A 24097-nucleotide genomic window follows, 5' to 3' on the forward strand; every position below is an offset into this window, starting at 1 on the left:
AAGTAATTACCCCCCAAAATAAATAAATAGTAGTTTTATTGCATTTTATTCAAAAAGAAGCATTTCTTCGAGCTGTTTCTTAAAATAACATTGGCTGCCCATAGAGATCACTTTCATGCTAGCTCCCCCAATTGCACTTTAGAAAGTTAGTTTATTCCTTATAACCTGACTTTTTGTTCTAGCATTTTATTTACAATCCCCACCCCACATAATTAAGAACAAGAAGAAAAATATGTTTTTAAACCTAAAACTGTACTTGGGGGGAGGGGGGGTGAAAAAACATACTGAAACAAAGTCTTTAATCAAGCAAAACAGATGATTCAGATAGTTACTTTATAAAAATAGAAAGCAATTGGATTATATAAACATTACAGTCAATAGTTACCTTATACAGGCATTCGAAAAAATACTTGAAAGGATATCATTTACATTTTCATAATATTTAATTTCTTATGTATGTAGATGTCATTCTCTATTGTTATTTTAGCTTAGATCACCATTTACCAGGCTTACTAACTATTCTGGTGAAAATATCCTTTTTCACAATTGGGCCTGCTTCTCAATAGACTTCTAAGAACTCTTTAAAGTGAGCTGGTTTTGCACAGGTATTTTCCATTTACTATCTCACAGCTGCAGGAGGGCACATATTTGTTACACACCCCTAGTGATCATAAAACTACCCAGCTCCAGAAATTCAGCTTTTAGGAGTCTTTTCACAAGTCCCATGATTGAAAAAGGGAATTAGTTAGACTGGTAAATTATGATCAAAGTAGAAACAAAGTAACATTGGAGAATACTAGGATTACATGTACACAAAATAAAATATACTGAACGATTGTATTAAGTATTCATTTAAGTAAAAGAAGAGGTGAACATTAATTGACCAAAGCTTTGTCAACTATCTATTTTGATCATCAGGTATTGTAGTTTAAGTAGTGGTCTTTTTGGTATTAATGAAATATCTGTTTTTGCAAGTTTATTTAACATTTTTATTTGAACAGTTGTTTTCATTTTTGGGCAAAAATGTCAATATATTTTGTGAAGACTAGAATTGTTAAGTGGTGTTCTGTATAGTTACAATTAAGTATGAAAAATTAGATTGCAGTTTATACATCAACAAAATATTTTTTATTGTCGATCTAAAAAAAAAACAAAAAACCCAACAAAAAATACCTCATAAAACTCAGTCCAACAGACAAAATATATGTATCAGGTGTCTTCTTCAAAATATATCTATCAGTTGTCTTCAATGTCTTTTCATTTCCTAACTCCCCAATATCTCCATCTGCTCTTGAACGAATACTCAAGCTCAGGAGTGATCTAGGTGAGTAGTGGGACATCCGTGAAATTCCATCAATGTTTGTGAAGAAACTAAGTTGAATTCTCACAGGGTATTTATAAATAAAAATGGTTGTACTGTACTATCATGTGAGACTTTCGATAGATACTTTCCGCTTGTTGTTTCAATGCTGCATATTATTGAGAACATTAAAAACAAATAATGAAGGTAGCTTAATAGACCATTCATACAGCAAAATACAATTTCTGTTAAAAACATCAAAAATCAACAAATCAGCAGAGAGCCCATAATGATAAGAACAGCTCAGAAGTTGTTGATATCTGCCACCTGTTTTGTTTGTGTGGAGCGTTTTCTTCTCTGAGTGGGTGAGCCTGAGGGGTCAACCCTGTAATCCTGCCCTCACTCACAGGCTGGTCTTTTCCATGCTGATGCCAAGTGGCCATCTTTGTTCTTCTGGTCCTCTTTCAAGAAGTAATCCCTGTTCCCAAAATCCATTTCAAGAATCTCACTGCTGATTTGAAAACTGGAATCAGATGAAGTTTTCTGCATCTTCTTTTGCGGTACATGGTATTGCAAAGTTTCAGCCCCAAGTATAAAAAGTTTCCATAGCCATGAATAATATTCTTACATTGTCAACAAGCTATTGATAATAATAATAATAATAATAATAATAATAATAATAATAATAATAATAATAATAATAATACTGTTTTTGAAGAATTGTATGCATTTAGCATACCAGTGCTACATTTAACTTCACTGAAACTAGTCAATCAAACAGGTGCCTTCAACCACCCAGGAACTGTGGTAACTTCATAACTACTGTACATGCTCTCTGATTATGAGATTAAATATGAACTGCACAGTAGTGTGTGTGTGTGTGTGTGTGTGTGTGTGTGTGTGTGTGTGTGTGTATATATATATATATCACACACACACACACACACACACAGTACATACAATAAAGTGTAGCTCTTATAGGTCATAAAGGTATTAATGAAATTAGTCTCAATCTCTTACCTTTAGTCTCAGATTGATGATGAGAAACTGAAACAAAATAAGAATTAGAAACCAGCTAAGATGAATGGCACGTAGGTGAGAGAATTGTTTCATTTTGTACACCCTATTTATTCTACTTTTAATGTTGTGGGTTCAGTATACCGTTTAAAATAACACCTCTCTTTATAAGGTTTAAGCAGTCAGTCAGTAAGAACCACCCACATGTAGTTTAGCATTAACAGAGGTGGCACACCCTGATCCCATTGATACAATACAAGCAACAGGCTTCACACTGATCCTGGAACAAACACTTCGATTTGAGAAATCCTTCTGGAAAGTGAGGTATGTGTTGAAAAGATTTGCACTACATACCTTAAAGTTTTGACCTATTAGAAAATCATTGAAATCACAGAGGATTGCTGCGGGAGGCTATTACACCCAACAACTGCAGACATGAAATGCAACCATCAATCAATCAATCAATCAATCAATCAATCAAAAAACAACATTGCATATTAAATTCTTTAATTGACGGTCCCTTTTGCATATTTCCTGGTTCCTTTGAACTAGTCCATTAGCAATAGCATAGTCCTATCCTACAAAAAGTAACGAAAAACTACATTGCTTTAACATCAGATCATATCACTGATACACTACTTTTTATATATATATATATATAATATATATATATATATATATATATATATATATATATATATATATATATATATATATATATATATGCACACACACACATTTTTCCATTCAATCAGATGTGGCTTTTGCCCCCTGGGGGTTGGTTGTTTTTGTTTATAAAAACTCCCATCATAGGATTTCTACATCACGTGATTTCTTTGGAATTAGGAGGTAACCAGTAGGAGCCGTCAACGAGGATTGTAAAGGCACAGTTAATGCCAGGTGACCATGGATAAGATTCAGTAATGGAGCAACCAAACTGAGAACCACTTACAATAGTTGCAAACACAATACAAAGGGAAGGGAAAGGTGAACACATATCAATTATATCTAAAGCCACATACCCTTCAAAGAATTCATTTTTCACCTAGCATTATACCATATTGAATACACCATGTAACAATTTATTTTATTTTTTTTGGTTCCTGGGTAGTAAGTGTTATTTCCTAATTGCTTATGCCTCAAAAGTATAGAAAATGGCTATTATTCCCCACAAACTTTGCTTTTGTGACCAGGACAGTGATATTTTGAAATTTACCTATTTTCCAGAACATTCCAGATAGATTCAGTGCTAAGTAAACTTGGAGTAACTTCTAGAACTTTCTAGAACTTTCCAGTAATATAAATAGTAGTATAAATACAGGGGCCTTAAGTCCACCAGCTCAGTTTAGTTCCAGCTGCCTAAGTGGATACATATCTGTATTTTTCTGAGATGGCATCAAGAGGCTGCAATGGTGGCATTCCTGATGGGTCTCCAAGACAGTTTTACCAAGTTTCCCTGCTATCTTTGCCTTTGGGACAGCAGGGACACCAAAGCGCACTACCACAGGCGGGACTGGCCACAGCGGACCGAGGAACAACGTCAAGTGGGAGCCACTGGTGGACCCCTGGAAGGTGCTGATGCCACCACTGCACATCAAATTGGGCCTTATGAAACAATTTGTCAGAGCTCTAGATAAGGAGTCGGCAGCCTTTAAGTACCTTCAAGACTTCTTCCCTAAGCTGTCTGAGGCAAAGGTCAAAGCCGGTGTCTTCGTCAGACCACAGATAAAGAAGATCCTGGAGTGCAATGAATTCCCCAAGAAGCTCACTAGTAAGGAGAAAGCGGCTTGGAACAGCTTTGTCGCAGCGGTTCGGGGCTTCTTGGGCAATCACAAGGCCGAAAACTATATGGAGCTGATTGAGACTCTGGTGAAGACCTACGGCACAATGGGCTGTAGGATGTCCCTCAAAGTCCATATCCTTGATGCTCATCTTGATAAATTCAAGGAGAACATGGGAGCGTACTCTGAGGAGCAAGGCGAGCGCTTCCACCAGGATATACTGGACTTTGAACGTCGCTACCAAGGACAGTATAACGAGAACATGGTGGGAGACTACATTTGGGGGCTGATTCATGAAAGTTATTTACAGTATAATCGTAAATCTCGAAAAACTACTCACTTCTAAATCTTTTGTAGTCCTTTTTGTATTACTTTAGTATAAATACATATTAATTTGGATTCATATGTTGTTTTTTTCTGACTTTATGTGAACGAAAAGACACAAATTCGCTCGTTTTCTCATTGGAAATAGGTAAATTTTTGTGAAAGTTTGTGGGGAATAATAGCCATTTTCTATACTTTTGAGGCATAAGCAATTAAGAAATAACACTTACTACCCAGGAACAAAAATTGTGTTACATAGTGTATCAAGCTAATCCTCTCTAACACATTGGGTAGTATTATGATTTAGTCATTTAGCAGACACTTTTTTCCCAAAGCGACTTACAGAAACTAGGGGGTGAACTATGCATCAACAACTGCTGCTGCAGAGTCATTTACAATAGGACGGATTTTATAACATCTGTGCTACTTGAAGAAACACTGATAGTCTTTAGTTATCTTATTTGTAAAGTAAGGGATTGCTTTAAATAAATGTAGTGGTGCTGAATATTCTGGCTCAAATGACCACTGCTCAGATGTTACAAAACTCCCTCAGACATTCTTTATACAAAGATATCCTCCCAAATTCTTTAAACTGAACGCCTATCACAGTCACTAAAAAAGACAAAGAAAGAAGGAAAGGAAAGATGTGAAAAAGGTACATAGCAAGAACAGTGGGATTCAAATACAAGTTTCTTTTAAAAAGAGCAAGAAAATGAAAATACAAGGGGAAAAAAAATCTCAGTGTCGTATTTGAGAGGAACAAGAACAGCAAGATATTTACCCTGGTTCTGACTGCCTGTTTCTCTGAATCTATCACAGATCTCACAAAGTGTGTGTGTATGTATGTGTATATATATATATATATATATATATATATATATATATATATATATATATATATATATATATATATATATATTATATATATATATGTCTATATATCTATGTCAATCTATTAAGGTTTAAAACATATTCTAAACATTTTTTGATATGTCTATTCGCCCCTTTCGGAATAACCAAATTTCAACATTTGGAAAAAATGTCCATACTCTAAATTGCCCATAAAGTTTGGTCCTGTGTATATAGAGTCATAATAGTTTATAGATTTCGACTTTGTTGACTCGACATGCTGTAACATTTACACTGAGATCTAAGTGGAAATATGCATACATTTGTGTCCATATTTACAAATACGTGTCTTATTTTCCCTTTAATAGTCAAGTTTACTATACATTTGCTGCGCTTCGTAATATTGTACAATTGTTTTAACTATGCTTTACAATGCTTATCTATGCTTGACTACACCTTGTTATGCTTTTACCATGTAATTCCGGAATACATGTATTGAGTCTCTTCATATGTACAGAAGTTTCTAATTGTGATACAAGCTGTCATAGTGTTGTAAAAGACCTAAATGCAATCATTCAAACCACACCAGAACGCAAATTAAGCAATGTCTTCTGTTTGCTCACTTTTGCAAACTCAAAATACTGTACAGGTTCTGCCAGCATAAAACTGTCCAATGCATTTGCCATGAAACACATGCATTACTGAGGTAGGCACTATCTTCTTGTGTTAGCCCAGAAGTAAAATATTTCACCATGAATGGCTGATACTTGTTATATATCTTAGTTAGCCTTTCTCACACTGCGTATTTTTTGTCAAGCTGCTCAGCTGCTGCTGTGACTTCATCTCTCTTCCGTCAGATTTCTCCTTGTTCATACTGATAACTTTTGAGTTTCTCTGTCATACAACAGCTGCTAGCTGATACCAGGAAGAGTCCAGTTTTTACATTTGCAACCCACAAGCAAGATTGTGAACGAAGGCATTGTTAAAGCAAGGTCTTTTGGGTTATGTTGTGCCCCTCAAAACATCTTATAACAGATACTCTATGACTTTGGTATGTCCCTAGAAAATAAACTGTTGAGATAGAAAAGAAAGTATTAGCAACATTTTTATTTTGTAGCATCTTTGCTGGTAAATGTTAAGTATTTGCAACTGTGAAATAAAACAAACTTGGTTATTTTTCTCTACCCATAAACCTAGAAGCCCTCGAACTGTGAAAGCAACATATTATACATTCCTGTCGGAGCTATCTCGTACACACTCAGCAAGTCCAGTTTTACAAAAAGGAAGGCTTACTGTGTTCCAGCCTGTTCACTGCATTCCCTTTAGAAGAACTTTTTGGCATCTATTTTAAATGTTTAAACTAAATAACCTTGCGGGTCATTCAAAGGTATTGCTTTACGTATGCTATATTGACAGTAAAATAGTTGCTGTTAAATTAGTATTTATAAATGAGTTGACATTCAGTGCTGCACGATTAGCTCTTGTAAAAGTACAGTCTTGACTTCAGATAATACGAAGACATGTGGTATATGCACAGTATATACATTACAGATGAAGAATGCATTACTTAAAGAAGACCGGAACTGCTCAATGATTCAAAAAGCCATGTATATTTTTACTTATGTCTTTCCTAGAACTTACAATCACCTTTTATATATGAGATTTGCAGCCACTTTTTCCTAGCCATGTAAGATAACATGCTTTAAAGATCTATGAGGCTGGGTATACCAGATTCTATATGTAACACCTTCCAAAAAGAAGGCAAGCAAAGGTTCCCATTGAACTGTGTTATGTGGGTGATATTCAAAGTTCTGGGTGATACTGTTGTTGGAGGGATAAAAAAGACAGAAGGACAGAGAGAGAGAGAGAGAGAGAGAGAGAGAGAGAGAGAGAGAGAGAGAGGTGGTCTGTTTTTTGTCCTGGGGACGGAAGACACAGTGCTGTGCCTAAATAATTAAATCTGTGTCTGGTGGATTTGAAAACGCATGTATTACATTAGAGAATTTTTGTTTTAATAGTTTATCATAATCAGTAAACCAGTTATAAAATGATGTTCTACTCATCGAGTGAAGATGCGACTGACAACAATAAAGCAAACCGCTGAGTTTGTATGCAAAAATCCAATAGAGTCTACTTCATATCTACTTTGAAATTGAAACTGAAACTAACTAGTAACCCATGTCACAGTTAACAATTCTGAATACAAATCAAAACAAAAACGTGTTTTATGTGCTCATAGGGATTAGTACGCTGTGTATATGTTGTATGTGATTGAGGGAGTGTGAATAATCATTTTCATGGAAATTAAATGTTTGTCACTATAATTGTAAATGCTTAGATTTTAAGGTTATTTTTCCTTGCTAATGTGTACTAGTATTAGATACTACTACAAGCTAAATCCTGGTTTGTTAAATAAATACTTGTTCATTGTTTGCAATGGATGTATGCATATATGTGAATTATTATAAATGTAATAACTGGAAAATATAAACAAGCAACAGAACAGGTTTATATATAAATACAGCACATAATAGCAAATGGGAGATTATATAATTAGTGCCTACACATATAATACTGAAAGCAGTTTATTAACACCACCCATTAACCCAGGTTGCTGAAACCTCCTGCTGTACACAGGGAGAACACTAGGCAAGGGGTTTCCAGTTTGCCTCAAAGGTATGCATGCTCACCCTATGTTACCCTCAGACAGTAATACTATATATATATATATATATATATATATATATATATATATATATATATATATATATATATATATATATATATATATATATATATAATAAAACACAAAAACCCCTTACATAAATGGAGGCCCCGCTGGGATGTGTTTTTAAGTTCGTTTGAGTCTATATTTGGGATTTCCGGTTTTTCAACTTCAAAGTAATTGCTCCTTGTTTAACTAAAAACAAACTACCTGATCCTGAGTGCCTGGGTGCAGATATCACAGCTAAGGAAGGCGGAATAGAAGTAGAAGCAATGGGGAAAGCCTGTATCACGCAAATCCTAAAGCGGGCACTGTATTCCGACATCCTGTTAGTAAAGCTCAGACTGAAAGAAAGGAAAGATACACCACCCACTTTTTATGTAAGAGAAATAAGGGAAGAAGAGGGATGAAATTGTTTGAAGCAAGCACCCAAACAAAGCACCAGTTAGTCACACTTACACTGCTGAGGCTACTCCCACATATAGGACAGAAATAGAATGTTTGAAGGAACAACTACAAGATGTGGTTTATCTTTGACTGCCCAGCGACAATAGGACAGAGGAGCCAGACCTCATTCACAGACACCCTTGAGAGACCAGCCGACAGTGTGACAAGAGTATCACCTGCCAAGACGTTATTACACACATAGATCAAAGAGTGACAGCCCCTCTGCTAGATCGGAGGAAAGAGAGTATCAGAATGCACAAGCTGTACCCCCGAGACCTACATTTAGGTTGTTTTGTTATCATTGTGGACAAGATGGACACAGAGTGAGAGACTGTGAGAACCCAAGGAATGCCAATATGATGGCTGAGCGCCTACAAGCCCAATATGGAAAGCTGTCAGGAAACTTCGGAGGGTCCCGGTGAAGGAGTGTCTCGGGGCTCAACATTGAAAATCACTCCACACCTGCAACAAATGTGTGCATGAAGACCGCTGGGTCTAGAAGTGCTCCTGCTGAATCCATTCCAGCTGGCCTGGTTGGACCGAAAACTGAAATCACTGTGCTATTAGATGGTAAACCCTGCCCAGCCATTCTAGGCACTGGATCGCAGGTGAGAATTATTTTTGAGCAGTATTACAGTAACCATCTGAAGTATTTGCCCTTAAAGCCCCTTGCTGGCCTTTCTGTTTGGGGGTTGGGAGAAGAACAATATCCTATCTGGGGTATATAAATGTCCACTTGGAATTCCCAAAAGATGTAGTAGGAATCAAGAAGACTTAGGAAATATTGGGTTTGGTTTGCCCCTCCACCAGTTCCCCCAGAAATATTCCCTGTCTCATTGGAACCAATGCAGCTCTGTTTGGAGTGTTGGCCCGCATATGCCTAGAATTTGCTGGACCAGAGTATGCCAGAAAATTGAAGAATCATGCCCTGTGCTTGGAGGCCTATCACCAGAAAGAGCAAGAGTTGGCACAATAAACTGCAGAAGGACCTGTAGGAACCGTAAAGATGGTGTGAACACAGTATGTGACGATTCCCCCTGACACTGTACAATTAGAAGGCCATAGTTTCTGAAGACATGAAGAGCCAGATGATTTTAATAGAAGCCCCTGAGGATGAAAGCTTACTAGGAGGTCTCTTAGTTAACAGGGGAGTTGCAAAGACATCACACAAAAACACTGCCAATGTCCGGGTTCCCATATACAGTGCGTCACAACATCCAGTAACACTGCCAGTGGGCATGTGGATTTCACATGTCTATCGTGTGGACACCATAGCTCACTCAGTGACCTCTAAGAGCCTACCAGCTTTTGATGTAGATCAGTTGAAGTTTAGTGACTCACTTGTGCCTGCTGTTTGGAAAGAACGTTTGAAAACAAAATTAGCTCAAATAGCAGACGTGTTCTCCACCTGTGACTGGAATGTGGGATGCACTCAGAGAGTAGCTGGAATTATCAAGGAATCCAGGGTCTCTATGCATCGCCTATAGTGGTAGCTCAGGAAAAAAATGGTGATGTGCGGATGTGCATTGATTATTACACATTGAACCGAAGAACAGTTCCAGATCAGTATACCACGCCCCATGTGGAAGATGCCCTTGATTGTCCAACAGGAAGTAAATTGTTTTCAGTCCTTGAATTGCCAAGCAGCTATTATCAGATCCCAATGAGCCCAGATGACAGGGAAAAGACTGCTTGCCCCAAGGGATGTCAGCAGCACTTGCGAATTTCCAGCGTTTGAGGGTGAAAACAGTAGGAGATGAACCTACTGGAAGCCTTGGTCTATCTTGATGACTTGATCATTTTTGGAAAGACACTGGAAGAACATGAAGAGCGTTTTCTGAAAGTGTTGGATCACTTACAGAAACAAGGATTATAATTGTCTCATGACAAGTGTCAATTTTTTCAGAGCCGCGTGAAGTACGTGGGACATACTGTCTCTCAGCAAGGTGTCGCCACTGACCAGGCAAAAATAGAAGCTCTCACCACCTGGCTGGGTTTCTGTGGTTATTACAGGAGGTTTGTGCCAGTTTGTGACAAGTTACCAAGAGTAAAAGGTGGGGAGCCATAATCCCTTGGAGGCCTCGTTCCAATTAACATCAGTCCCCATTAACCCAGGCTGCTGAAACCTCCTGCTGTACACAGGGAGAACACTAGGTAAGGAGCTCCTGTTGTCCTCACAGGTACACCTGTTCACCCTCTGTTACCCTCAGACAGGAAGACTATATATATATATATATATATATATATATATATATATATATATATATATATATATATATATAAAAATACAAAAACATTTTACATATATACACTATATTTTGTATGCCTATTTATGTTGTTTCAGCTGTATGTCTTTTAAGTACAGTCTGGTTTTATTGGCAAGGCCAAAAAGCAAGGACACATTCCACAATTGTACAACACAGATAGCACCACCTGAAACTAATGCATATACCACAAAAGCGATCACCAAAAGAGCCGTTCATATTTCAGTAGCTGGGAATTAGCTGGACAATGTTGACCCTTATGTCAATCTGTCTTTGTCTGTTACGGTGAACACAATAAATAGTTTAAATTTTCACAGCAAACATAGTGATCCATTTATAGTTCTTTCTCTGTCAGAATTCAAACAGTGTAAGCTTACTGAATGCTTTCTTTTTGGAGGTACTGTATTTTGGAATTTTCAATTTGTGATAAAAAAATAATTATGACATATGATTACTCACATTTTAATTCTCTTTAACATGACTTTTGTCAGCAAGTATGAAATGAATTCAAAACACAACTATTAAAATGTTTCAATTTCAAAACAAGAAAAGCTGCATTTACCTTCCCTATCTAACCGAGTAGCAATGAACATTCGTACCGGGTGATTTCAAATCCAATTCAAAGTGAATTTTCCTTTCAGCCAAGCTGCTGACATCTTTAGTGCCGTGCTGCCACCGAGAGCGTAAACTGACACAAAACATGTCACAAAACTTGCAAATCCCACTGATTTTGCACATATACCGAACATTTTGTTAGACCTTCAAAAATATACTAACAAAAAGTCCACAAATAAAGCTGGATGAATAACCGATAAGGGTTGCTTACTACCATGTGCTTGAGTGAAACAAACAAACAGTCCATGTATGTTTAAGGAGTGTTCTGTTTACTGTAGAAATACAATGCTATATATGTTCTGTAATCATAGAAAGCTCTCTCTCTCTCTCTCTCTCTCTCTCTCTCTCTCTCTCTCTCTCTCTCTCTCTCTCTCTCATGCATACATTTTTGAAAACTTCAACAATTGTTAAGATTTCAGTTCAGGCTTGGCAAAAATGGTGTCCCCTGAGATATAGTTTCCTAATGTATCTATCTGTGGCTAACACAACGATTGCAATTCAAATTCCTCTAGTAATTCTTACAACATCCTGCATTCATTTGTTGGACAACCTAACTGTTGCAAAGGTTAAAATATTAAGATCCTTTTGGGAAACTTAAATGTCAAAAAATGTATTTACGTATCTCAACATCTTTGAAGTAATTTGTAGCTGAACACTAGCAGTGAAAAAGCTTAAGGCAGTGTGAATGACACCATGTGTCATTTGTTATCTAAATCTCTGAGTGTCACAAAGGTAGGGGAAACTTAAAGGCCTGGGAATTGCTGAACAGCGTGAAATTACCCTGATCCAAAGATTCCTGCTACATACCAGCAAAATGAAACCGATAACCTTAGATCCTGAAAAAGGGACTATATCAGGAACCAACAGCTGAAACCGGCAGAAAGCAACAATGAAAAGGAAAGGACAAATAAAACAAATTGTTAGCTTGTTTAAAGCGGGGGGATTTCAAAATCAAGTTAACTTCATTCAAATCAGTTTGTGAAAGCAGTCAATAAAATACATCATAGACATGATTTAGTACAACAGAGTAGGACAGTACACAGTAGTAATACTTACTCTGTTTCTTGTATTTTGTGCATTGCTCTGGAAACTGATAACAGCATGATCTACCTCACCTGGACTGGTGTTTGGCTAAGGTTTAGTTGTTTTTATTTACTTAGTTTTTTTGTTAATGTATGAGCACTACTTTAAAATGATTATTTCTTGGAATAGTATCTGCTTTGCAGCCAGTAGCAATGTCACCAAAAATGTTTTATTAAAAACTATTCTTTTAAATTTGCAAACATGTTCCGTTCTAGTTTGTTAAAGACTTTTCCTTTACCCTAACATGGGGACAAAAACAATTATCTGTAGGTTTCCTGGGCCAATCTAGTTTTGCCAAGGGCTTCTGTGCGAATCCCGCAGTACTTTTTTCGACACTCACCAATGTCCAATCAGGTGGATCTAGATTGGCCCAGAACTTAAAAAAGATGACTTTTTCAACAGTTTTCACTGAATTTCGGGACCAGCCCAGGCGAGTCTAATTTTATCAAACGCTTCAAAATCGATGCTAGGTGAATCTAGTTTGCCCATGCCATTAATTTGGGTAAGTCTAGTTTTGTCCAATGCTTCAAGATCGATGCTGGGCCAATCTAGTTTTGCCTATGCCAATTATTTGGGCGAGTCTAGTTTTGCATTTCTACACTCTCCTTGCCAACTTCCAAGTGCGTGCCGGGGTACCTGCCTCACCTCCACTTCTGACAACAATGTTGCGACGATGTGCTGGGCTTCCAGCGGCGATGTTGAAAAGGCAGGACACCAAGGCTGGGTGATTTGGGCTATTTATATGCAGGTGTGTAAAACTATCAATAATTCAATGAGTTGGTACCCAATAAAGAATTACAAGAGGACTGAGTAGAGAAGCTACTAGAAAGACCGCTAAGCTAGTAAATCTACAAATTTACTAGTTAATCTATAGATATATAGGGCGTCATTATGGTTTACACAGAAAGTGAAATTTAAAACGTTTCTGATGAGAGGAAGCAGTATGATTGTTTTAAGTCTTCTTTTTTGTTAACCTTTTTTAGGATCCTACCATTTTAGTAATATCTGTACCTTACAATTGACTGGATTTTCGGGATCCCAATTAAGAATTATTATTATTCATTGATATACCAGTTTAAGGGGCATGCAACATGAAAATAAATGTAATGTAGCAATAAAAGAAAAATAAGATACCGGTGTAATTATTGAAAGTGTGGCCATAGCATCATTGTTTGGACCTCACTAAATTAAGTAAATTTTGCACAATGGAAAATATAGTCTTCTGTTTGATGTTTCCATATTATACATAACAGAAGTTCACACCAACCTTTAGGACCTTTTTCCAACACCTCTTCATTTATTGCTCAACACATATAAATGTATTTGATTAATAGTATGCAAAGTGGAAGCCTACTTCAAGTCACAGGCATTTCCTATACATACAAAAGGGTTAATTATTTTTGTTCCCATGACAGTTCACCTAGAGAATTAAACATCCATTATGTGAATTGATTATGAAGCCAACATTGTTCAATAGTTCAGGGCCTGGTTTTCCATTCTAGTTGCCTCCCATAGACATATGAAATTTAGATTGAACATATATCTATGACAGACAACTAGAATGGAAATGCAGCTCATGAGTAAAAATGAAAGAACCACATTATAAAAAAAACAAACAAAACCCCACAGTATTTGAATAACTGCAATAAGAACCACTCGAAAAAGGTAGAGAGACGATACAAAAAGAAAGTTAAATGAAATTTGAAGCTACTTACATGATAATAATATTTTTTAATTTAATAAGAACCACTACTACCAATGTTTCGTCTTCCTGTATAATATGTTCTAAACATGTCCATCAAGAGATTATAGGGGGAATAAAATATGTCCCAAGTAATTTGGAAATATGTGAGAAAGGTGTATAAGAAAAAATTACTAACTAGGGAGAACATCACAATGAAACATTATTTGGAACTAAATTATTATAATCCAACCCTTACAGTTACAACACATATAAGCATATTTTTGTAAACTTGTATGCATTTACATAATATATTCTGCCTGGTTTAGTTTTAATAAAGCAAATGCTCCCAGCAATTGGTGATGCCCTTTCAATACAAAGATATGTCCACATTTGGTGGATATGGTTGAGCTAAGGCTTTATCAGCTGAAGGTAAAATAAAATCCCACTTGATTTAAGAAACTTGTTGACTTGTGCTATAGAATTCTGAATGTCAGCTGATGGGAAAAGCCATATTAACAGCTTCAATATCATCACTGCCTGATAAGTGCTCCCCTGATAATATTGCACTCTGAAGTAACAGTTTTCATGGAATTATATAGCAACAGATTCTGTGATTACGTGAGGTTTTCTAAGAAGTCTTTGCTGAGATTTCCGATTGATACCATTTCACCTCAAAAGACAAAATCCGAGTTTCACTTTCATTTAATTTCACTTTTTATCTGTCAAATTTTGCAAACATACTCATATATAAAAAAAAAAATAAAATAAAAAAACCCCAAAAGATAACAAATAACAGGAATCTAACTTGCAATAAAACCTGATAATTAATAAAACAATAAACACTGCAGCATGCATGGTAAAGATCAATTAAAAAAAGGTAAATATGCAGCTTCAAATGTTATTTTATTTTTATCTTTGCTTCCTCTTTTACCATGTTTACAATCATACCAGTCTGAGTGCTTCTCAGTTCTTTTGCTTCTGTATTGAATATTAATAATGAATGATCTGAATCTAACCTGCATTATAAAATATGAATTGCGTCTTTTTTTGATTACTTCCTGACTACAAACAAATCACATGATGCGCTGACCTCTCAACTCTGATAGACCCACATGCTTCATAATGTAAGGGGTAGAATGATGGAATAGCTTGCAAGTAAAACAATATGGCAGTGAAAGGGTTATTTTTTTACTTGATAACACATATGGTCAGAGGTGAGACCAATTGTCACCAACACATTTCGCATGCATGTTTTACATAACTACATCAAATGATTTATGGGATATGAAAAGTGTCATATGTAGGAGAAAATGAATCTTTGAACTGTATGGTTTGTGACCAGCACTAGCCTTTACATTCAATGTAACATGCCTAGATGCCAGCTCAGTACAGTGGCACCCTATAGATAGAATCCTGACCCCTCTGGTTGAAAAGCGTAATTACATATCTGTGATCTTTGCATTACACTATGTAACACAATTTTTTTTCCTAGGTAGTAAGTGTTATTTCCTAATTGCTTATGCCTCAAAAGTATAGAAAATGGCTACTATTCCCCACAAACTTTGCTTTTGTGACCAGGACAGTGATATTTTGAAATTTACCTATTTCCAATGAGAAAACGGTCTTTTCGTTCACATAAAGTCAGAAAAAAACAACATATGAATCCAAATTAACATGTATTTATACTAAAGTAATACAAAAATGACTACAAAAGATTTAGAAGTGAGTAGTTTTTTGGGATTTACGATTATACTGTAAATTACTTTCACGAATCAGCCCCCAAATGTAGTCTCCCATCATGTTCTCGTTATACTGTCCTTGGTAGCGGCGTTCAAAGTCCAGTATATCCTGGTGGAAGCGCTCGCCTTGCTCCTCCGAGTACGCTCCCATGTTCTCCTTGAATTTATCAAGATGAGCATCAAGGATATGGACTTTGAGGGACATCCTACAGCCCATTGTGCCGTAGTTCTTCACCAGAGTCTCAACCAGCTCCACATAGTTTTCAGCCTTGTGATTGCCCAGGAAGCCCCGAACCACTGCAACAAAGCTGTTCCAAGCCACTTTCTCCTTACTAGTGAGCTTCTTGGGGAATTCATTGCACTCCAGGATCTTCTTTATCTGTGGTCTGACGAAGACACCGGCTTTGACCTTTGCCTCAGACAGCTTAGGGAAGAAGTCTTGAAGGTACTTGAAGGCTGCCGACTCCTTATCTAGAGCTCTGACAAATTGTTTCATAAGGCCCAATTTGATGTGCAGTGGTGGCATCAGCACCTTCCGGGGGTCCACCAGTGGCTCCCACTTGACGTTGTGCCTCCCCACAGAGAACTTGGTCCGCTGTGGCCAGTCCCGCCTGTGGTAGTGCGCCTTGGTGTCCCTGCTGTCCCAAAGGCAAAGATAGCAGGGAAACTTGGTAAAACTGCCTTGGAGACCCATCAGGAATGCCACCATTGCAGCCTCTTGATGCCATCTCAGAAAAATGCAGATATGTACCCACTTAGGCAGCTGGAACTAAACTGAATTGGTGGGCTTAAGGCCCATGTATTTATACTACTATTTATATTACTTGAAAGTTCTAGAAGTTACTCCAAGTTTACTCAGCACTGAATCTATCTGGAATGTTCTAGAAAATAGGTAATTTTCAAAACATCACTGTCCTGGTCACAAAAGCAAAGTTTGTGGGGAATAATAGCCATTTTCTATACTTTTGAGGCATAAGCAATTAGGAAATAACACTTACTACCCAGGAACAAAAAAAAAAAAAAAAAAAAACATTTGTTACGCGGTGTTATTACAAGCTATAGCATGTACGCTGGTTTGCGTGAAATGTGACTCTCCAAAGTCACTCTGAATCTTTGGGGTCAGCGAGTGGTTGTGGCTTCGAGCCCAGTGTTGAAACTCCTTGAGCCTTTCTGGACGTGCACATGTTTTGTTCTCTTCCATAAGTTCAGGTACAGTATAAGACAAATTAAAAGCTATAGTATTTCAGAATATGATTAATTAAAAAAGGAATCTAAAAGGAACAATTGTGTTAAAAACAAAACAATCATAGCTGCTGTATTTAAAACAAGCCAGGTTTTTCACAAAGGAAACAGTCATGAACTTATTTGTGTGTGTTGCTCTTTTATTTTTTTAATTACTGTACTTTTTTGACCATTGACAACTCCCCACCCCCAACCCCCCGTGCATGTCATCCAAGGGCAAAAGGAAACACCACAACAGGCTTTGTTAAGCTGTGACTTGTATTTCTCATCAGAATTGTGTGGTGGTTACATTTTCTTTGAAGCAGATTTTTTTTTTTACACCATAAAAGACACTTCCTTTGAAAAACAGAAGTTTTGTTGAATTTTTTTTTAAAAAAAGCAAAATGAAAGACAAAATAAAAACATTCAATAAAAAAAGAATGTGGTGTTCCTGAAAGATAATTAATAAAAGCCAAACCCGTTACAATGTGGTAATGTGACTGCACAGGTGCAAGCTGTATTGTTCTTTGTTAACGCCTCTGCTGGCTTTTGTATTGCTTATGAAGGCACAGCTTGGTGATGCCAGAACAAGAAAAGGGGTGATAACACCAGTTGAAGGGCAGGGTACAAAACTGTAGGAATCCCCCTTTCAGTCTTCACACCAATCAACTTTAATGGCAATGCCCATGAAGTAACTTCTGCACAGGTCCCAAATGTCCCTTTAACTCTGTAACTCTGTACCCTTCTGGTGTTTTCCACCATGAGCCATTACTGCCCCAATTATTCTCAGAATTAAATACAATAAAAATACAGTGGCACATTCATTTAAAAGTGTTCTCCCATTGACCTATATGCAGAGAGTAGCTTCTCAAGCATTCTGTGAGCATTCAGGGATCAGCTGAAGAAATTATATATATATATATATATATATATATATATATATATATATATATATATATATATATATATAAAATACCATACTGTAGGCATGGTATAGTATTCATCCTTGTCCTATGTACAACATGGTCTTCAACTCAAACCACTATTTGAAACATCCGGTGATATCTTGTAATATAATTATAAGGAACAAATATATTAAAATTCCTTTTTACAACCACTTGAAGTCAGAGCACTGGGTAATCGGGACAAAGTACCGTTGGGGACATGGCATCAGTGCGGACTAGTCGTTTGTGGCAGGCTTATTAGCACCGATAGCTTTTAACAGGCTTATTTAATTAAATTCAAGTGGGGAACTAAGAGTTTGTTAAGATTCTCTGGCTTTAGTATTCTTTATAAAACATGGCAAGACCTACTCTGTTTTAGCTCCACCCAGCCTCTTGACATATTAGATGTACCTGCAATGATATGTAAGGAATTATAAAGAATGCAACACTAAATGCAAATATATGTAATAACAATAATAGTAGAGTGACCACTTGTATGATAACTTTAAGGAAACAACAATTATTCACCTGTGCAGTTTTAAGGCCAGGTATATAATTAAATTTAAAAATAGCATATTTATTAGAGTCTGAAAGTTGTAAGTTCAAAAATTCACTACCACAATAAGCATTACAATAACATTAGGCCTTCACACTGTATTAAAAAAGCTGGGACAAAAAGGCTATCTGTTCTTATACTAAAGAAGCCAATATCTTGAACTGTTAGGTCTTTTTTTATCTGGAATCCTAAAGACAAATATGGCAGCCATCTTAGGTCACAGGTCAAAGTGAAGGGTGCCGTTAGATTTTGCCAAAGGAGATTCCATAAGACTGAACACTTGATGTTGCCAGCTTAAATGGTTCATGAGATAACAGCAGTAGATTTGCAAACTCATGCAACCTTCCTTAAAGGCATGTGAAGCGAAGTTTCAACGTGCAGTTAATTATGTGACTTTCAATTGCTACTGTGCAGCGACACAGTCTATGTGTGGTTATATGTCCTAATTTAACACACTGCTATAAAACTGCAATATTTGTCACATTGTGTTATACACTCGAGATAATGAAAATAAAAAGGGTTTGCATAAAGATAGATCTTACTTAGTACAGACTGACCACCACCTTAAAATGACTTGCTGAGCAACAAAAACAGATCGAATATGAATAACATCTCTTGAGCTTGTACTCTCTGATCAGATTAATCACACCTTCATTATGCCATAACAAGGGTGGGGCAGGCTTCTGCAATTCAAGATCTGCCCTGATCTTCTTTTTTAATGATGTAGTTGAACAGTGACTGAAAATGGATGTATTGTCTGGGCCCTGTTTTGCAAAAAGTGCAAGGGAAAAGACACATTCTTTGAAAGGAATGAAACGATGTTAAATATATAAAACTTACAAGACACAACTTGGTTGCTGATAGGAGCAGGTCACAGTACACTGAAGAACATTTATTGCTTCTAGCTTCCAACTGACTTCCACCATTTTGTGAGGACTTTCAGTTCTGGTTTAGCCCCTGGTTCTTTGTGTTTGTAAAGAGTCACACCTTTTACTTTCCATGCAAGCCACACGACTACTGGTGTTCCCAGATTTCATTGATTTCTTAAGAATGTTCTGCACATTACAAATCCTCAAAAATATGAATAATTTGTAGTTATTGTATCCAATACAGACTAAACTAAAACATTCTTGACCGAACACAAATATTAAATATGCAACAAGCTCTCTGGATTTATTTACAACACTGATCATAACCCCTTCTAAAGTCTTATCATCTTTTTCCTTCCTCACCGAAGTGCCTGTTCCTGATGAACTGAGGTTTAAACATGAATGTCGAATGTCCCATGAATTGAATTTAATATATTATGAATTCTATTTGAATTTATAGGAAACCATGTTAGTTCATTCATAATCACATTTTCATTACAGATACAAAGTTTTGCCCTTCTTTGTGCTAATTTAATGCATTTACTTTCTGACAGACCGAGAAGTGCCACTTTAGGTGAAGCTGTGTCATGCACAGACTATAAAAAGGATGCCGCTTTGTAAAATCAGAAGTAATTGCTATTTTAATGGCTCGCAGGGGTGAACTTGGTGTAGACACCCATGATTGTGCAGCAACACGCAGTGATAAATGGCAATACATTATGTCTGCAGTGGAATCCTTCTCCACAGCAAGATTTCCAAGGAGGTATCTGGCTCAGGGGAAAAGAATGCAAGCCACAAATGTAGATAAAACGGTTTTGTTAACTGTGGCTCTACCGCTAAGCATTTTCTTTCTTAACAATCAACTCGGCACTTTGCATAAACAATCTGCCAAGTTTAAGGCCCATCTCCATTAAAGGCAATTCCTGTTAATGCTACCATCCCATAAATCAACAAATACGTAATAATCTTTTTGATCTGAACACAATTGCTGTACTGAATTTGGGATTCTGAAGAGTTCAGTTTAATTCAAACTAGAGTTTAGGAACTTCAAGTTCTTGTCGCCTATAGGTACTGTACTGGAGGTCTGAATGGGAAAGAATGTGCAACAGTGCAAGCTCACACCTGATATTAAAGGAAAACGGTCAAGTGTGCAGGTCTTGTCACATGTAATGAGCACAACACCCTATGAAATGACATGCACATTCCTATAGGTATCGCATCTAATTGATTTGGCAGAAAAATAAAAAATTAACTAGTTTCAACTTCCTGTCATTTAGATTCATTATTAGTGACAAAACCTTTATACTCTACCAACAAATAGACACTGTCTGAAGTCTAGTTCTTTTGGTTCACTACTTCCACATCCTTACACTGTAGGTTACTTCTTGTGTCATCCAGGCTATAGAAAACAAGCACACCTCAAAACTCCTTTCCTGCACAATGCACTGCTCTATAATTAACTGGTTACCATATTAATAAACCGATCTGCAGTTGCACTTGCAAAAAACAAAATTAAACAAAAAGGATACTGCAGGAACGAAATACCTTTTTCTTTCTTTCAAGACTTCTTTGTGTTCAGTTGAAACTGAAACAAATGAATGACCAATTTAACACATCATGGTTGCTTGTTGAGAGATGAGAGAGGGGAGGTCAAGTATTTCCTGGAGCTATAAATGCCCTCTCACAAGGGAATTGAAATATTGGAGTTTTCTTGTTTGGCCTATTTATTGTCAAGCCATCTCCAACAGTCTATTCTTCAAATGATGTTAGAGTTGGGTCTTTGTCAGCTTTCTCTTCTGTCCTCTACTCATTTGAAACAGTCCTTCAGAAGGGCTGCCTGTGTGTGTGTGTGTGTGTATTGTAATGAACCCACATTTATTAAGGTGGAAATGCCAGTGGTCTGGTCCACTGAATAAAAGGACCTCCCAGCTCTCCCTATATGCTCCTGCTTCTTCCCTGGTCCTGTCTGCTATTGCGCATTGTCTACCCAACAGGCTCCAACACGTCACCATTGTCCCACCATTCAGATTTCTCCAGTGCATTGCCCATCTTGTTCATATTGACTCAAACTTTGGCCCAATAAATCAATGGTGGACATTGGGACTCTGTTTGGTAATCCTATAGGTTTAGTGTAGGTCTATAGTACATTTGTACATAGTAATATCTGAAACTGAGTTTAAATCGTCCAACAATGTTTTCACCTCTGTCGCTAAGAATTACAGAAAATCTGGCAAAGATACAGCCCACCACCACACTCCATATCCGAAACAGATTTAAACACAATTAAAATCTCTGCTGCTCTCTCTGTTGACACAGCCGTTGGGCTTTTAAGGTTTGGTTAATTGTACTATATTACTATTTTGCTAGCCGTGGAGGGGAAGACCTGCACAGATAAAAATGGCCTGGAGTGTATGTACCTATTGATCAAACGAAAAACCATCAAAGACATCAACAAGATGAACTGTGAAAGCACTTGTGGTTACATGCTTGCCCAGCCTGGTGATCCTTTGAGCCCTGTCAACAGTTTAAAAAAATATTTACAAAAGTGTCCTCCAGATGCCAAATGATACTAGTTTTACCCCGTTAAACAAAATCCACACTATATATTATTGGTGTTAATTACCTTGGAAACATGATGTCTCCCATTTCAGATCAAGTTGGACTTTCAATATGTTATGCAATCCACTCAATCTGCAGCACTGCTGTCCACTTGTTGTCTAATGCAGGTTTACAGTCCAGAGAAATGATGTCGGTTACCGTTCATCGGTATTGAAAGCAACCTCCGAATTATTGGTCAGCTTCTCTTGAAAACCATATGGCTCCTCCATCCACGGCCTCATGTTCAGAAGCTCTTCCCTCGACATTGGCCCCAAGAGATAGTGCAGTGGCTGGCTGTTCCGTGAATCCTCCCTCTGATGCAGGAAATCAGTTTGCCTTCAATTCAAAAATGCCATTTCATCTAGAACATTTTACAATAAATGGAAATGATCAATTTAACGTTTTTGGCAAATAAAAAAAAAAGTAAAAAAATATATCGAAATGAAACAGTCCTCAGGACTACTTTTTCTCAGTGGAAGGATACATAATAATTTTTTTTTAATTTAAAAGCTACCTTGTGTAATTATATATAAAATTATAGCCATTTTATAATCGAAATAACCCACTCCAGTATGTGCAATTCCTACCACACTTCCTTGGTGGTTGAAAGGATGGTGCTTTATCATGCCTCACAACTCACCCAGGTCACACGGTAAGAATTGTATTACTGCACACCATGTCATAGGTTATTTCTTACATAACTGCATACTTATAATATATTGAAATGCACTGGGTTGCAATATTTTTATTTCTGTAGATTTCTGGAGTGGGACTGTTTTATTAACAAATTTACAGCAGTGGTATGAGAAAGGAATGGGAACTCCCTGGACTTGAACAGTCTGGATAATAAAGGTTTTACTGTAGTATAGGCTATTCTATACTGGTATGTCCACTGAGATGCAAGCAAAGGCATACTGCTAGCAATAGCAGCTGCAGCAGACACGTTGTGACAAGAAGACAAGCAGAATAAACCATTGACAACAATCTGCTAAACACACGCATCACAAGGATAAGTCAAAATGGCTAGTCAGTGACGAGCCGTTTCAGGCACATATCCTATACAGTGCTTTTTAATCTCATTGACCAAATTTTCAATTCTGTGGAGCATTTGGAAATTATGCCTATAATCTCTTAAGCTACAACACTGTGTAATTTAAACTTACAATATGCCTTAAAAGAGGGGTATCAATTAAGATGTTACAGAATATCATAGTGACATATGGAGGGTCATATGCCACAGTGAACGAAGACCCAAAATCCTCTATATATATACATATAGTGTAACACAGCAGGGAGGGGTTAATATCCTCCCTGCCAAAAACATGTGCGAATGCGCATTAGTGTTAATTGTTTTATTGTTAATTATCCCCTGCACCTGGCTATCATTGTAAATTGGAGCCAGGTGCAGGGTAATTAAAGAAAGCATCCAGTGTGTTCGGGCTGCTGCTGTGTGGAGTGGCCCGGTTGATGGTGCTTTCAACTGTAAGAAAAAAGGTACTGTGTAAAAATCATTTTTTGTGTTATGTTTTTGTTCACAGGTTGTTCCTGCTTGTGTATAGTTAGTGCTCGTAAGAGCTAGGTGTTTATTTTGTGTTTTGTTTATTTTGTTTCTGTGTTATTAAAAGTGCGCGCAAGCACTTAAATTGAAACCCTTGTGCCTGGGTCTACGTTTTTAAAGGGGCAACGAACCGTGGAGAGGATGCCTGGTTTCTCTCTCTCTCTCTCTCTCTCTCTCTCTCTCTCTATATATATATATATATGAGGAGAACATGGTTACCTATCTATTCTATAACATAACAGATCAAGGAAAATATAGCCTCAGAATTAAAATCAGCTCTGAGGAAAGGTCAGCATAATCTGTTGTGAACAGCAGTGACCCTAAATGAATTCTTCCTATTTTCTATGTTTACGCTGATTTATTTTTACCTCACCCAGCCAGACTTTTAGCACGTCTGCAGATAGTTACAATAGCTAGGCAACATACAGTCTGCCACAACTACATAAGTGGAAAGAAAAAAGTGTTTAAATGCTGAGTAGCTGAGTTTAGTTATTATTGGAAAAAATGAAAGAGGTCATTCATG

At 37.0% G+C, this 24097-nt stretch overlaps 1 long non-coding RNA gene across 1 annotated transcript; it reads right to left on the bottom strand.

Annotated features, from left to right (window-relative positions):
* Positions 1 to 53: 53 nt before the first annotated feature.
* On the bottom strand, positions 54 to 22530 carry LOC121318079. The gene is made up of 3 exons (XR_005950577.1): positions 22042 to 22530; positions 2321 to 2347; positions 54 to 1811 (listed from the first exon to the last, which is right to left on the bottom strand). It is a non-coding gene; the product is annotated as an uncharacterized LOC121318079 (long non-coding RNA).
* Positions 22531 to 24097: the final 1567 nt, after the last annotated feature.

Source organism: Polyodon spathula, chromosome 7 (assembly GCF_017654505.1).
Source record: "Polyodon spathula isolate WHYD16114869_AA chromosome 7, ASM1765450v1, whole genome shotgun sequence".
NCBI classification, from domain to species: Eukaryota; Metazoa; Chordata; class Actinopteri; order Acipenseriformes; family Polyodontidae; genus Polyodon; species Polyodon spathula.